The 12,283-nt window shown below is 45.8% G+C and overlaps 1 protein-coding gene across 4 annotated transcripts in view; it reads left to right on the top strand.

The window, feature by feature from the left end:
* The window catches only part of GLCE (glucuronic acid epimerase), a 50,438-nt gene that overhangs the window by 12,401 nt on the left and 25,754 nt on the right, over positions 1-12,283 (top strand). For 3 of the 4 annotated variants that reach the window (XM_054077716.1, XM_054077721.1, XM_054077717.1), the window contains exon 2: positions 6,363-6,461. The gene's annotated coding sequence lies outside the window, so the exon portion shown is untranslated. Of the gene's footprint in view, positions 1-6,362; positions 6,462-6,629; positions 6,760-12,283 lie in introns of those variants that run through there. The other variant, XM_054077718.1, reaches the window with a different exon arrangement.

The following is a 12,283-nucleotide window of genomic DNA, read 5'->3' on the forward strand; positions in this document are numbered from 1 at the left end:
CTCTTCTAGTAAGCTGATCCATAAAAGCCATGAGTCTTTGCTGGCCTTGGGCACCTTCCTTGAGACATCAGGTTGCAACTTCCACGTTACTCTTCTGACTGTCCGTGCCTCCGTCCTGTACAGCTGGGAGGTGATAGGGATGCTGAGATAGATGGATGGGCACGACACGTTTAGAGGAGCTGTAATGGTCGTGGATATTGTATGAGAGCAGAAATCCAGATCTTGGGGTTTACGGCCGCGTCAGATACCTGATCTGAGCTGTGTGACTTGAACCCATCAGATTCTTGACTTGGATGGGAAGATGTTCATATGCAGTTGAGGAGAAGTTGTGTATCCTGCCTGTGCCAGTCAGTGTGGCTCAGCGTTGGTAATGTGCAGCAGCTGGAAGTGGAATAGAGATTTCTTTTCTCTTAATTATCTTGTGCTTTAGAAAGAACTCACAAAATTCTGTTATAGCTGTGTCTGCCCCATCCCTGGAGGTGTTTGCAGCCAGGCTGGATGGGGCTTTGAGCAACCTGATCCAATCAATTCCAAACTCCCGACTGAAGCTGAAATCCCCTTTCTAGATACAGGCTAATGCTTTGTGACACACTGTGGGTAGTTGCAATTAGCTTTTTTTTTTCAGTGTTTTTTTTAAATTAAGAAATAAAAGGTTAAATTTAATAGGAAAAAAAAATTAAATGCAAGCAGAGCACGTCCTTGCTGTTTCCGTTGTGTTTTAGGGTTTTACATTCCCACAGTGTGTTATAAAGCGTTAGCCTGTATCTAGAAACAGGATTTCAGGTTCAGTCAGGAGTTTGGAATTGATTGTGTAAAAACCTTCTATTTGTTTTGTCGTTTTGTCGCCAGCACGTACTGATTGCTGTCACGCCGAGTTTGGACACAGCGGGTTATGAACGCGTTATCCGATAACGCTGCTGGGGTTGTGCTGGAATTGCAGGTTGTGAGCAAAGGCTTCTCAGCACCCGGCGCAGGAATTAATGACTCACCAAACCAGGCTGGAATTGCTCTGATTTCAGAAATGGAACAAACGGAATCCAAAGCTTTGTTTCAACTCTGAAGATGAGTTTGGAGAAGTGGAGCAAAGCTTGAAATGAAGCGGATGGCAGAGACCAGAGAGCAAAAACTTGTCTATACTGATCATAGAATCATGGAATGGTTTGAATTAGAAAAGACCTCAGAATCCACCCAGTTCCACACCCCTGCCATGCCAGAGACACCTCCCACTGGATCAGGGTGCTCAAACCCCCATCCATCCTGGCCTTGAATACCTCCAGGAAGGGAGAATCCACAACTTCTCTGGGCAACCTGTGCCAGGGCCTCACCAGCCTCAGCATGAAGAATTTTTTCCTGCTGTCTAATCTAAATCTTCCCCGTTCCAATTTAAAGCCATTCCGCCTCATCCTGTCACTCCCCAGCTTTTCTGGAGCCCCTTTTCAGTACTGGAAGCTGCTCTGAGAGGTCTCTCCTCAGCCTTTTCTCCTCCAGGCTGAACAACCCCAACTCTTTCAGCCTGTCCTTGTAGCAGAGGTGCTCCAGCCCTCAGGTCATCTGTGTGGGCAACTCTGGACCCGTTCCAACGTTCCATGTCCTCCTTATGTTGGGGGCTCCAGAACTGGTCATAATGGTTAGAGATCTTTCATTTTACGTGTGTGTTCATTGAAGCTCTGATGCATGTGCAGCTCCGTGGACGTGAATTGTGCCTTCAGTTTGCAAGCCTAGTGATTTTAATGCTGAGGTGCCTCTTGAGGAAGCTGGGCTGCTGCTTCCAACTTGGCTTTGAGCTCCTGGGGGCAGAAAACATCCTTTCTCTATCCCTCGCAGCTGCATTAAATGTCACTTGTGCCACCTCCTGCTCCCTGCCTGTGCTCTCGCCCTTTGGCTCCCACAGTCCGTGTGGAGCTGCCTGAGGGTCTGACTGCGTCTTAAGTCCTGATCCCTCATCTGAAGGCACCCACAGGGATTTCTTTGCTGTTGGAGCGATGCCCTCGCTTAGCCCCCAGTGCAAGCTGTTCGCCTGAGCTGCCACTCGCCTTTGGAGGAAAATGGGGGTAGAGCACCTGCTTGGCTGCTCCGTGCTCAGCCTCTAGGCAGTCTCCTGGGTTTTATTTCCAGGCTCTGCAGCTGTTCTTTCTGCAAGCCAGGAGCAGACAAACATAGCTTGGCCAGATTGATTCTCCTGACTGTGCCCAAGCTCTTTGCAGGGATGCTCATGGGTTTTATCCTCTTCTGACCTGTTGTTAGGATCCAGCATGGTCCTGCCCATCTGAGGACAATGGGAGGAAGGAGACCTTTGCCCAGCACTGATCTCTGCATCAGCATGGAGCAGAGCTATAATGCTTTCTGGAATTTTACCAGTATTTTAGCGAGGAATTCTTCTTGAGGAAGAGAGGCAGGGATATTTCTGTTTCCTGTGTGGGAAAACAGAATCATAGAATGGCTTGGTTGGAAGAGACCTTTAAGCCCATCGAGTTCCAGCCTGCCTGCCATGGGTATGGACACCTCCCACTGGATCAGATTGCTCAAAACCCTGTCCAACCTGGCCTTGAACACCTCCAGGGATGGGGCAGCCACGACCTCACCGTGCACCCTGGACTAGGGCCTCCCCACCCTCACAGGAAAATGTTTCTTCTTAAGATCTCGTCTCAGTCTCCCCTCATACAGCTGAAAACTGTTCCCACTCTTCCTTTCCCTGCATTCCCTGATCAAGAGCTGCTCTAAGGTCTCCCTCAAGCCTTCTCCAGGCTGAACAACCCCAACTCTCTCAGACTGTCCTCGGATGGAAGCTTGGATCATCTCCATGACTTCCTCTGGACCCACTCCAGCAGATCCATGTCTTTCCTATGCTGAGGACTCCAGAACTGGACGCAGGGCTCCAGGTGAGGTTCCAGCAGAGCAGAGGGGCAGAATTCTCTCCCTCGCCCTGCTGGTCCCACTGCTTTGGATGCAAGCCCAGGACACTGTTGGCTTTCTGGGCTGCAAGTGCATGTTGCCAGCTCATGTTGAGCTTTTCATCCACCAACACGCCAAGTCCTTCTCCTCAGGACTGCTCCAAATCCATTCTCTGTCCAGTCTGTGTTTGTGCTTGGGATTGCCTTGCCCCAGGTGCAGGACCTCGCACTTGGCCTTGTTGAACTTCTTGAGGTTTGCACAGGACCAGCTCTCTAGTCTGTCCAGGTCCCTCTGGATCCATCCCTGCCCTCTGGTGTGTCAACTATGACACAAAGCAGCTTGGTGTCAGGCAAACTCACTGAAAGTGCCTTCCATCCCACTGCTCATGTCTGCAACAAAGACGTTATGCAAGGACCTAAAGTGTTGGTGGGTCTTCTGCCTTTGAAGGCAAACACGATGATTACTTTCAAAACTTGGTTGTGATACACAAAGTAGAAGATCTTTGTGGGCAGAATCCTCTAAATGGGTACAATTTGGGCAGGAATGGAATTTCTGCAGCGCTGGTCATTTCTGTTGCAGTTAGGGCTGTGAGACAGGTTGAAAATTGTGCCAAGGCACAGTTCCCTTCTCTGAAGGGAACTTTGGACACCTTTGGCTGCAAGTTGGTGTTTGAGAGAAGGAAGCTGCTGTGTGTGAAAAAGAGCTGACTTGCTCCCAGATGGAAATAGCGACAAAAAATAAGGGAAGCATTAAAAATCTGGAGCACTCTTAGGAAGTAAAAGGGAATCCTGAGCCATCGTCGTCTCGGTGTGGGACGTGTCGCTCATGTTTTGGCCTCATCCTTCCTGCATGGGGGGTTGTCTCAGATGAAAATATCACTGCTTTCTCATGTTAAAAACTTGTATTTCTTCTCTGGAGGGTGTTCCCGCATGACCAGAGTGCAAAATGGGTGAGTTCTCGCTTTGCTGCTTGAAGGCAGTAGGGTGAACTCTTAAATAATACAAATAAATCTCTTGGGGGAGCCAAGTGCAGGGCTTTCTGGTGGATGTTCTGTGAGCATACTGTGCTGTCTTTAAAAATACATGTTGTGTGTAGAGTGGTTCTCGTCTTCAAGGCAATCCATGCGGTGCTTTGTTGGTTGGGTTTTGGCTTTGTTTGCTTCAGTTTATAAGTAAGTGTCAAGAAAAGGAGTATTTTTATTGTAAAGATGTTTACAAGGCCACGTATTTATTTATTTTTAAAGAGAATCATGGAAGACAAGCTGACAATTTAATGGTGCGTGATGCACTAATAAAAATGTCTGTGTGGTTACATTTAATCCTTTAAAGGGGAGAAAAGAAAAAATAGTTATCAGCATTCCAAAGGCAAGAGGCAGGCTTAAACGTATGCAAAGCCTTGGAGAGAGGGTGAAGAAATGTACTGAAAGCTTCTGACAGGCACATCGTATCTTTGAAAGTAAGATTTGAATTATTAGAGCTGCCTTTGTTTATTAAATTGAGCCTCCAGCGAGAGGATTATAGGAAGAAACACTGTGCAGGCTCAAGTTGCGGTGGCATAAATTTTAATGGGCGATAAAATTTACTTTATTGAGCTAATTCAGTAAGAAAATTTAAATAGATTTTTAAAAGATCCAGGTGCGTGTTAGATACCTAAAGAAAGAGGCTTCAAGTGCATGAATAAGCCTCCTTTTATGGAATCCAGTTTGCTTTTGGCGGTGGGGTAATCCTTTTAAAACGCGACTTCTTCGAGGCAAGCTCCCAACAGAAGAGTTTTTGTTTAATTTCAAATTGGGAATGCGAGAGAAGGATGCGGCAAGCTAATAAAAGAGTAATTATGCACTCTCCTGCCAAGCTGAGGAAGGGCAGAAACCATTAAAATGCCGTTTTAGGAGTTAATTATGTGGCGTTTCAAGGCAGCGCTGGTGTCCTGGTTTCTGTTTAATCCACATGCAGCATGTATTCAGGATGTTGTGTTCGTGACATCTAATTTCTATTTTAAGGAACTTTAGGCCAATGTGTCCTGAAATCCTGTAAAAAACCACAACCTTCCAACCTCCCTAGGGTTTGTGCCTGCTGGATTCAATTGGGAACTATGCAAAAGTAATAAAGGAGATGGAAAAAGGTCCTACACCTGGGTCAAGGCAATCCGTCGTTTCAGTACAGGATGGGGGATGATGTGATTGGGAGCAGCCTGAGGAGAAGGACTTGGGGTGCTGATGGATGAGAAGCTTGACGTGAGCCGGCAATATGTGCTCACAGCCCAGAAAACCATCTCTGTCTCGGGCTGCATCAAAAGCAACGAGGCCAGCAGGGTGAGAGAGGGGATTCTGCCCCTCTACTCTGCTCTCATGAGTCGCCGCCTGGAGTCCTGAGCCCAATTCTGGAATCTCCAAAGAAGAAGGACATGGATCTGTAGGAATGGGTCCAGAGGAGGCCACAAAGATGATCCAAGGGCTGGAGCACCTCTGCTACGAGCACAGGCTGAGAGAGTTGGGGTTGTTCAGCCTGGAGAAGAGAAGGCTCCAGGGAGACCTCAGAGCAGCTTCCAGTACTGAAAGAGGCTCCAGGAAAGCTGGGGAGGGACATTTTACAAGGGCATGACAGGAAATGGCTTTAAATTGGAAGGGGAAAGATTTATGATCAGACATTAGGAAGAAATTCTTCATGCTGAGGGTGGGGAGGCCCTGGCCCAGGTTGCCCAGAGCAGTGGTGGCTGCCCCATCCCTGGAGGGGTTCAAGGCCAGGTTGGATGGAGCTTTGAGCAACCTGATCCAGTGGGAGATATCCCTGCCCATGGCAGGAGGTTGGAACTGGATGGGCTTTAAGGTCCTTCCAATCCAAACCATTCCATGAATCTATGAAACCTTGGCAAATAGTTTGGGACTGGCACAATAGCATAAAGCAAGCATTGCGGTGGGATTTGATTGGTTAAATCTCTTCTGAAGCTCATTTAATAATTGCAGAGCCTCTGCTCCCACTTGGATGTAGCCAGCAGTAATTTGTTTCAAGGTTAGGCTTTGACTTGTGTTTTATTAGCTTTTCAGTTTATATTCTTCCTCTCATGCGGTTCCTGAAGTGGAACTGCATAATGGTTTGGCTAAAACTGGGATCCTTCAGATAGGGGCTTTAAACTGGAATCCTTCAGAAGCGTTTAATGAGAGCTCGGCGTGAGGCAGATGTCAGGATTTCTGTGGCGGCTGGGCAGGATTGCGGCGGGGAGAGCAGATTAGGCTCCTTTGCAGTTGATGTGCTGCCTGGAGGAAGTGACATTTATGCTCTTGATCCTTCAGTGATTCTGCATGTCAAGAGCAGAGCCTTGGAATTCGTCAGCAGCGCTGTCTTAAGAGCAGGCAGGATGGAATAAGAGGATTTCTACAGAGAGAGGGGGAAAAATTCAACTCTGATGGCTGTTGCAGATCCTTAAGTACTTCAATTTTCCTTTTTTTTTTTCTCTCCACATCTACCCTGCAGGAAACTGAAGAGAGAAATCACTTAAAATCTCAACCGATGCATTTTTGAAGTTGAAAAATCTGAAATGCACTAGAATTTGGAGACCTCCCTTTGCTTAAGGTAAGGAATGAGCAGTTTCTCCCTGTTCCCTGCTTGATAAATGCCTGTATTTGGTTGACTCTGAAGCTGGAGTTTCTGTAATGTGTTTAAACTGTTTAGCCTGCTGTCGATGCCTAAACGGTTAACATCCATCCAGTTTAATAACTTGCAGCTGCGGAAGGCGTGTGGCTCTGTGTGTACAGGCTGCTCAGTGTGGGGACTCCGCCAGCCGGGCGGTGGGGCTCAGGGAGAGAGACGAGCTGGCTGGGTTTGCCTAAAAAAGTAGTTTTCAGAGGTTTTTATCTTCTTGGTTTGGATGGTGAGTAAACTGGGTGACTTCTGAAGGATGCTGGGGGCAAAAAGGGATGTTGGGAGTGAAATAGAGATGCTGGAAAGGGGACATAGGGAAGCTGGGGGTGTGAAATAGCATGGAGGTGGTGAAAAATCTCACTTTGGGGAGGTAGCATGAATTTCATGAAAGGTGAGACTTGGTGAGCTGCAGTTGTGTTACCATGGTATCCATAAATTACTCCACTGTGAGTGCTTGGAAGTATCAGTGGTGAATTATTCTGGGTAAGGTGATGTGTGAGAACAGGTCTGCAGCTGAGCTGCTTGGGTTTTGTGTGGGAAATATGTTAATTCCCTTCTTTTGTTTGTTGTATATAATTATCCATGCTGTAAGCAGGAGCTGGGTAGCACAGCGAAGCAGGGATTGACCTGTTGTTCTTGCATGGAGGCTTTGGGATACTGTATAAAACACAGGTATGAAACTGCAGCTTGATTTCTCTGACTCTAATTTCCAAGTAAAATCGTGAAATGGTTTGGGTTGGAAGGGACCTTAAATCCCATCCAGTTACAACTCACTGCCATAGGCAGGGACAACTCCCACTGGGTCAGGGGGGTCAAAGCCCCATCCAATCTGGCCTTGAACACCTCCAGGGATGGGGCAGCCACAACTTTTCTGGTCATCCTCGGCCAGAGCCTCCCCACCCTCACAGTAAGAAATGAGAAGTTTCTCCTCGTGTTAAATGTGGTGCTTTTTGTACTTAAAAAAGGTTGGTTTTGTGGGTTGTGGTCTATCTTGCTGTGCACAACTTGAGGAAACCTCCTTCTACAGCGGACCTGGAAGGTAGAAAACCCTGTCTGGGTTTTCCAGCATGCCTCCCATGTTGCAGCTGGGAGATGAAAGCACTCATGGAGCTGCTTTACCAGCCACACGATTTCAAAGCATGTCAAAATGATTAAAGGAAACTCTAAACTTCTGCCCGATAATTAATACATATGTGTTTAATCTGAAACCAGTGAGGTTTTTTGGGGGGTTTGTTCAGCTGAGGGGGAGTTCTCCAGTGAATCTGCCGAGGTTTGGTTTGGAACTTGATGCACAAACATTAACCCCATGCTGGTGTGTGTGTGAGCTGTCATTTCCAATTACTGCAGGCAGCAGGGCTGTCTCAGGCACAGGATGCCTTAAATTCTCCCCTTACTTTTGAATGAGCGGAACAGAGCGGCTGCGTTAGCAATTAAAAACTGCAGATGGAAGTAGGGAATGAATTTTTAACCACAAAGACAAACTTGTTTGGAAATTAAGGTGGTGTTAGCACAAAAGCATCCATTTTGTGTTGCTGCACTCTGCCTTTCTATCCTTTTGTGCAGCTGGAGTGAAAAACAAACATGCTGAATCCCTTGTGGTGCTTTATCAGTCGCTTAAAACGTTTCCTCTTCCATCACTTGCTCTGTTCTCCAAGTCTGCTCCTGAATTGTTTGGCTTGTCAAACTCATCATCCTGCCCAGACTTTTGCAAGCTTAACTGATCATAGAATATGTTTTTTATTAACAGTGAGGCAATAGAATGGGAGAGAATCTTCCTGTTCAGTAGGGGAATCAAGTTTTGCTGCCAGGTTTTAAATATATATCCTCTTAACCATGCTTAGCAATCTGCCTGTGAGCATCACGAGTTTTGATATTTAAAGCACCTCTGCTTTGAGGACAGGCTGAGAGAGTTGGGGTTGTTCAGCCTGGAGAAGAGAAGGCTCTGGGGAGACCTTAAAGCAGCTTCCAGTACTGAAAGGAGCTCCAGGAAAGCTGGGGAGAGGCTCTTGATCGGGGAGTGCAGGGACAGGGCAAGGGGAACTGGTTTAAGCTGAAAAAGGGGAGACTGAGATGAGATTTTAGGAATAAATGTTTACCTGTGAGTGTGGGGACGTCCCTGGAGGTGTTCAAGGCCAGGCTGGATGGGGCTTTGGGCCCCCTGATCCAGTGGGAGGTGTCCATGCCCACGGCAGGGGGTTGGAACTGGATGGGCTTTATGGTGCCTTCCAAACCAAATCATTCTATGATTCTAAAGTGAAGTGATTTTTGTTTTTTCTCCTTTAGGATGAAAATAGCTGAAGATCTGAATTGTAAGGGACAGATGAAATTAAGCTGCAGAAGCACTGATGGCAATCTGTAAAGCTTTAATGTGTTAATATAGTCTAGGCATTATACATATTTAGAAACAGTCTAGATTGAATCCTGGAGAAGCAGTAGAGTTATTCATAGACTTCTGCCTTGATCGTGTTTTCCTGTGAGTGATGGGTGGCATGAAACAGCGGTTTGAAGGAGATGCTAAAAATTATGTTGCTGCTGTTAGAACTGTATTGGATATTAATTGCCCCTGAGTTCAGTATTGGTTTAAAGAAGAGTACAGAGGAGGATGGTAGATGAAAGAATGGCATTTGCAAGATTTCCTAGCTTTGTGTAGATCTCTTTTTTGGGGGCCTTCATGAATTATTCAGATTTTCAACTTTGGTGTATTGCTGTTTTTGATATGTTTCAAATGGCATTGCATCAGTTAATTTGGTGGAGGAAAAGATCTGGGTGGACTGATAATTAATCTGCCAGGGGGATGAGCAGCAGAGAGAGAAGCTATTGACATAAACTGAACAGTTTGCTTTATACAAACAGGGAGCATTTTCACCTCTGTTAAAAGGGTATTTTGATAGACCAGGACTGAGAAGCTTTCTGGAGCCAGTGTCTCTATTCTAGCGCATTGCCTTGACCCTGGCTGGAGCCTCTGGATGCCCTGCAATAATAAGTAATAATTTATAGGCTGTCAGTGGAGTTGAAAGGGAACAAAGAGTGAAGGCACTGAATTTCTGGATGGGAAGAGGAGCCTGTAGTGTCCAGAAGAAAATAGGTTGATATTAATTTTATTTTTATGCTTGAATATTGAATGATCATTGGAGAGAACCTTTAGGAGAACACTCAGTTCCTGGCAGTGGGGAGTGTGGGGGTAAGTGGGGACAACTCCTTAAAAGAAACTCCTACAATGGTGAAAGCAGAGTGCTTCACTGTGTGTTCATTTATCTCACTCACTTCCAGAGGTGCCAGGTTACTGCAGCAGGAGCAGCGAGCTGCCCGTGGGTACCAGGATTTTTAATCTACCATCACTGCTTATCCTCGGTGGTGTCAGCAGTGCAGAGGGCAAAGTAACCAGTAGTTTTAGCATTTTATGCCTTTACTTGCTGTCTTCCAGGCACCATCTTTTCTGAAAGCTACCAGCTACTCTCAGAAAGAAGTCAAACCACTCTATTTGCATCATCAGTCAGTGCTTATAATGCATAGAATAGAAATGCTTGTAAGGCGTAAAACAGAAGTGCTTATAAATGCATAGAATGCTAAATGCCTACGTTTCTGCTTAAAATGTTTACTTTGAACATTCATTTTATTTCAATGTTCAGTAAAGCTGCTTGCGCACAACTGCTGTGAATCGCTTTATCCCGTCTGGATGTGTCGTTTCCTGCTGCAGTGCCGGTGGCTGAAAGGGTTTAGCATCAACAGTATGATCAGCGAAACCATTGTTAATGCTTAATTGCAAACTAGTTCTTTGCTTGTTTGCAGAATTTTTTGGCAGTGCTGTTGCCAGTTGCTCAAAAGAAAAACTCCCCATAAAACCCCACTTGTGAGTAAATTATGCTTGCAGTGCTGTGTTTGCCAGTGACAGGCTTGTTAGTAGTGCAAACCTGGTAAAATAACTAAGATGCAGAAATAAAGCCACAATAAATATTAAATATTAAATAAAACAAAATTAAATATCCAGTTCTGGAGTCCTTAGCATAGGAAGGACATGGAACTGGTTGAGAGAGTCCAGAGGAGTACATGGAGATGACCAGAGGGCTGGAGCACCTCCCATCCGAGGACATGCTGAGAGGTTGGGGTTGTTCAGCCTGGAGAACAGAAGGCTCTGGGGAGACCGTAGAGCAGCTTCCAGTACTGAAAGGGACTCCAGGAAAGCTGGGGAGGGGCTCTTGATCAGAGAGTGCAAGGATAAGATAAGGGAGAATGGCTTTCAGTTGAGAGAGGGGAGATTGAGATGAGATCTTGGGAAGAAAAGTATTCCTGTGAGGGTGGGGAGACCCTGGCCCAGGTTGCCCAGAGACGTGGTGGCTGCCCCATCCTTGGAGGTGTTCATGGGCAGGTTGGATGGGGCTTTGAGCCCCCCAATCCAGTGGGAGGTGTCCCTGCCTGTGGCAGGGAGTTGGAACTGGGTGGACTTTGAGGTCCCTTCCAACCAAAACCGTTCCATGATTCTATGAACTACGCAGTAACTAATTTGTTATACAATTTCAGGTAATGCGTGGACGTGCATTGCTAATAAACCCTTCCTACAGTGGCATGAGGAGTTCCAGCTGTAGGGTGATTTAAGTGTCTTCATCTTAATAGCTCTTTTGCCTGTAGCGAAGTTATGTGGTCAAGATTGATGATGAGGTATGGTGTCATTGTCAGTCCCGGCACATTCTGCTTGATATATTTTCATTAGATTAATGACCTTATTGTAGGACAGACATAACTTGTCTATAAAGCGATCATTGTGTTTGAGTATAGACATTGATAAAGCTCTTCTCCCTTTGTGGGTGTTCATCTTCCCTGGTGAGCAGGGGACCAGGACAAACTGATGGGGTGTGTGCTGACTTTCGCTGTGGACAGGCTCTTCTGATTTTAAAGTTTTCCTCTCCGTCTTCAGTGGAGAGAAAGATTTTGAGGTCTGCTGATGCTCTTTCCGAATATGCTCATCTGAATCTGTGGAACTGAGATGAGTGTCTGAAATATGAGTACCTTCATAAAGCCTCTAAAAGGGAACCAATTGAGTGGATTTTAATCAAGTGGAAAATTCCTTAAGCTTCTTGAGTGCTGGAGGCTTCATTCTGAGTAAACTTAGCCAAGGTTAACCAGTTTATACTTTCTTGTATTTTTGGTAAAGATACTTTCGTTTTGGTAAAAGCTCTTCTCCCAAAGAGGCAAAGCTTATTAAATGTTAAGACACTTAAAACTGGTAAACCTGGTGGCTCATGGCTTGGATGGGCATATTCTTCACTGGGTGAAAAACTGTTTGGATGGCCAAGCCCAGAGAGTTGTAGTAAACAGAGTTTATTTAAAATAGAAAAATTGGCTCTTATTTCTGCAGAGCACACCTTGTGTTGGAAAAAACAGGTAAACCACAAAGCTGAGTTTCTTTTAGCGAGAGGAGTGGGTGCAGAAGTGGTGACAATTTAACCTATTTTGGAAAAGAAAGGAACATTTTCCTGCCGATTCTGATTTGCTGTCCCAATGCCTTATCCTTGTGTGTTTGTGTGAATACAGGTTCATACATTATTTATTGACATGAGATGGGCTGGTGGTTTACAGTCCATTAGATCCAGTCTTGGAGCTGTTGTCAAAGACCACACATCTATTGCAAATCATTCCCTTTTACCTGAAGTGCTGGGAGACGAAGGGAGTTGTGGTGTCTTTTTGCAGGGAAACAGCTGAATAAGAGCACAGCCTTTATCCTGGTGATTTCATGCTAATAGCTAGCTTTTCATAAA

The sequence above is a fragment of the Cuculus canorus genome, chromosome 12 (assembly GCF_017976375.1).
Source record: "Cuculus canorus isolate bCucCan1 chromosome 12, bCucCan1.pri, whole genome shotgun sequence".
NCBI lineage: Eukaryota > Metazoa > Chordata > Aves > Cuculiformes > Cuculidae > Cuculus > Cuculus canorus.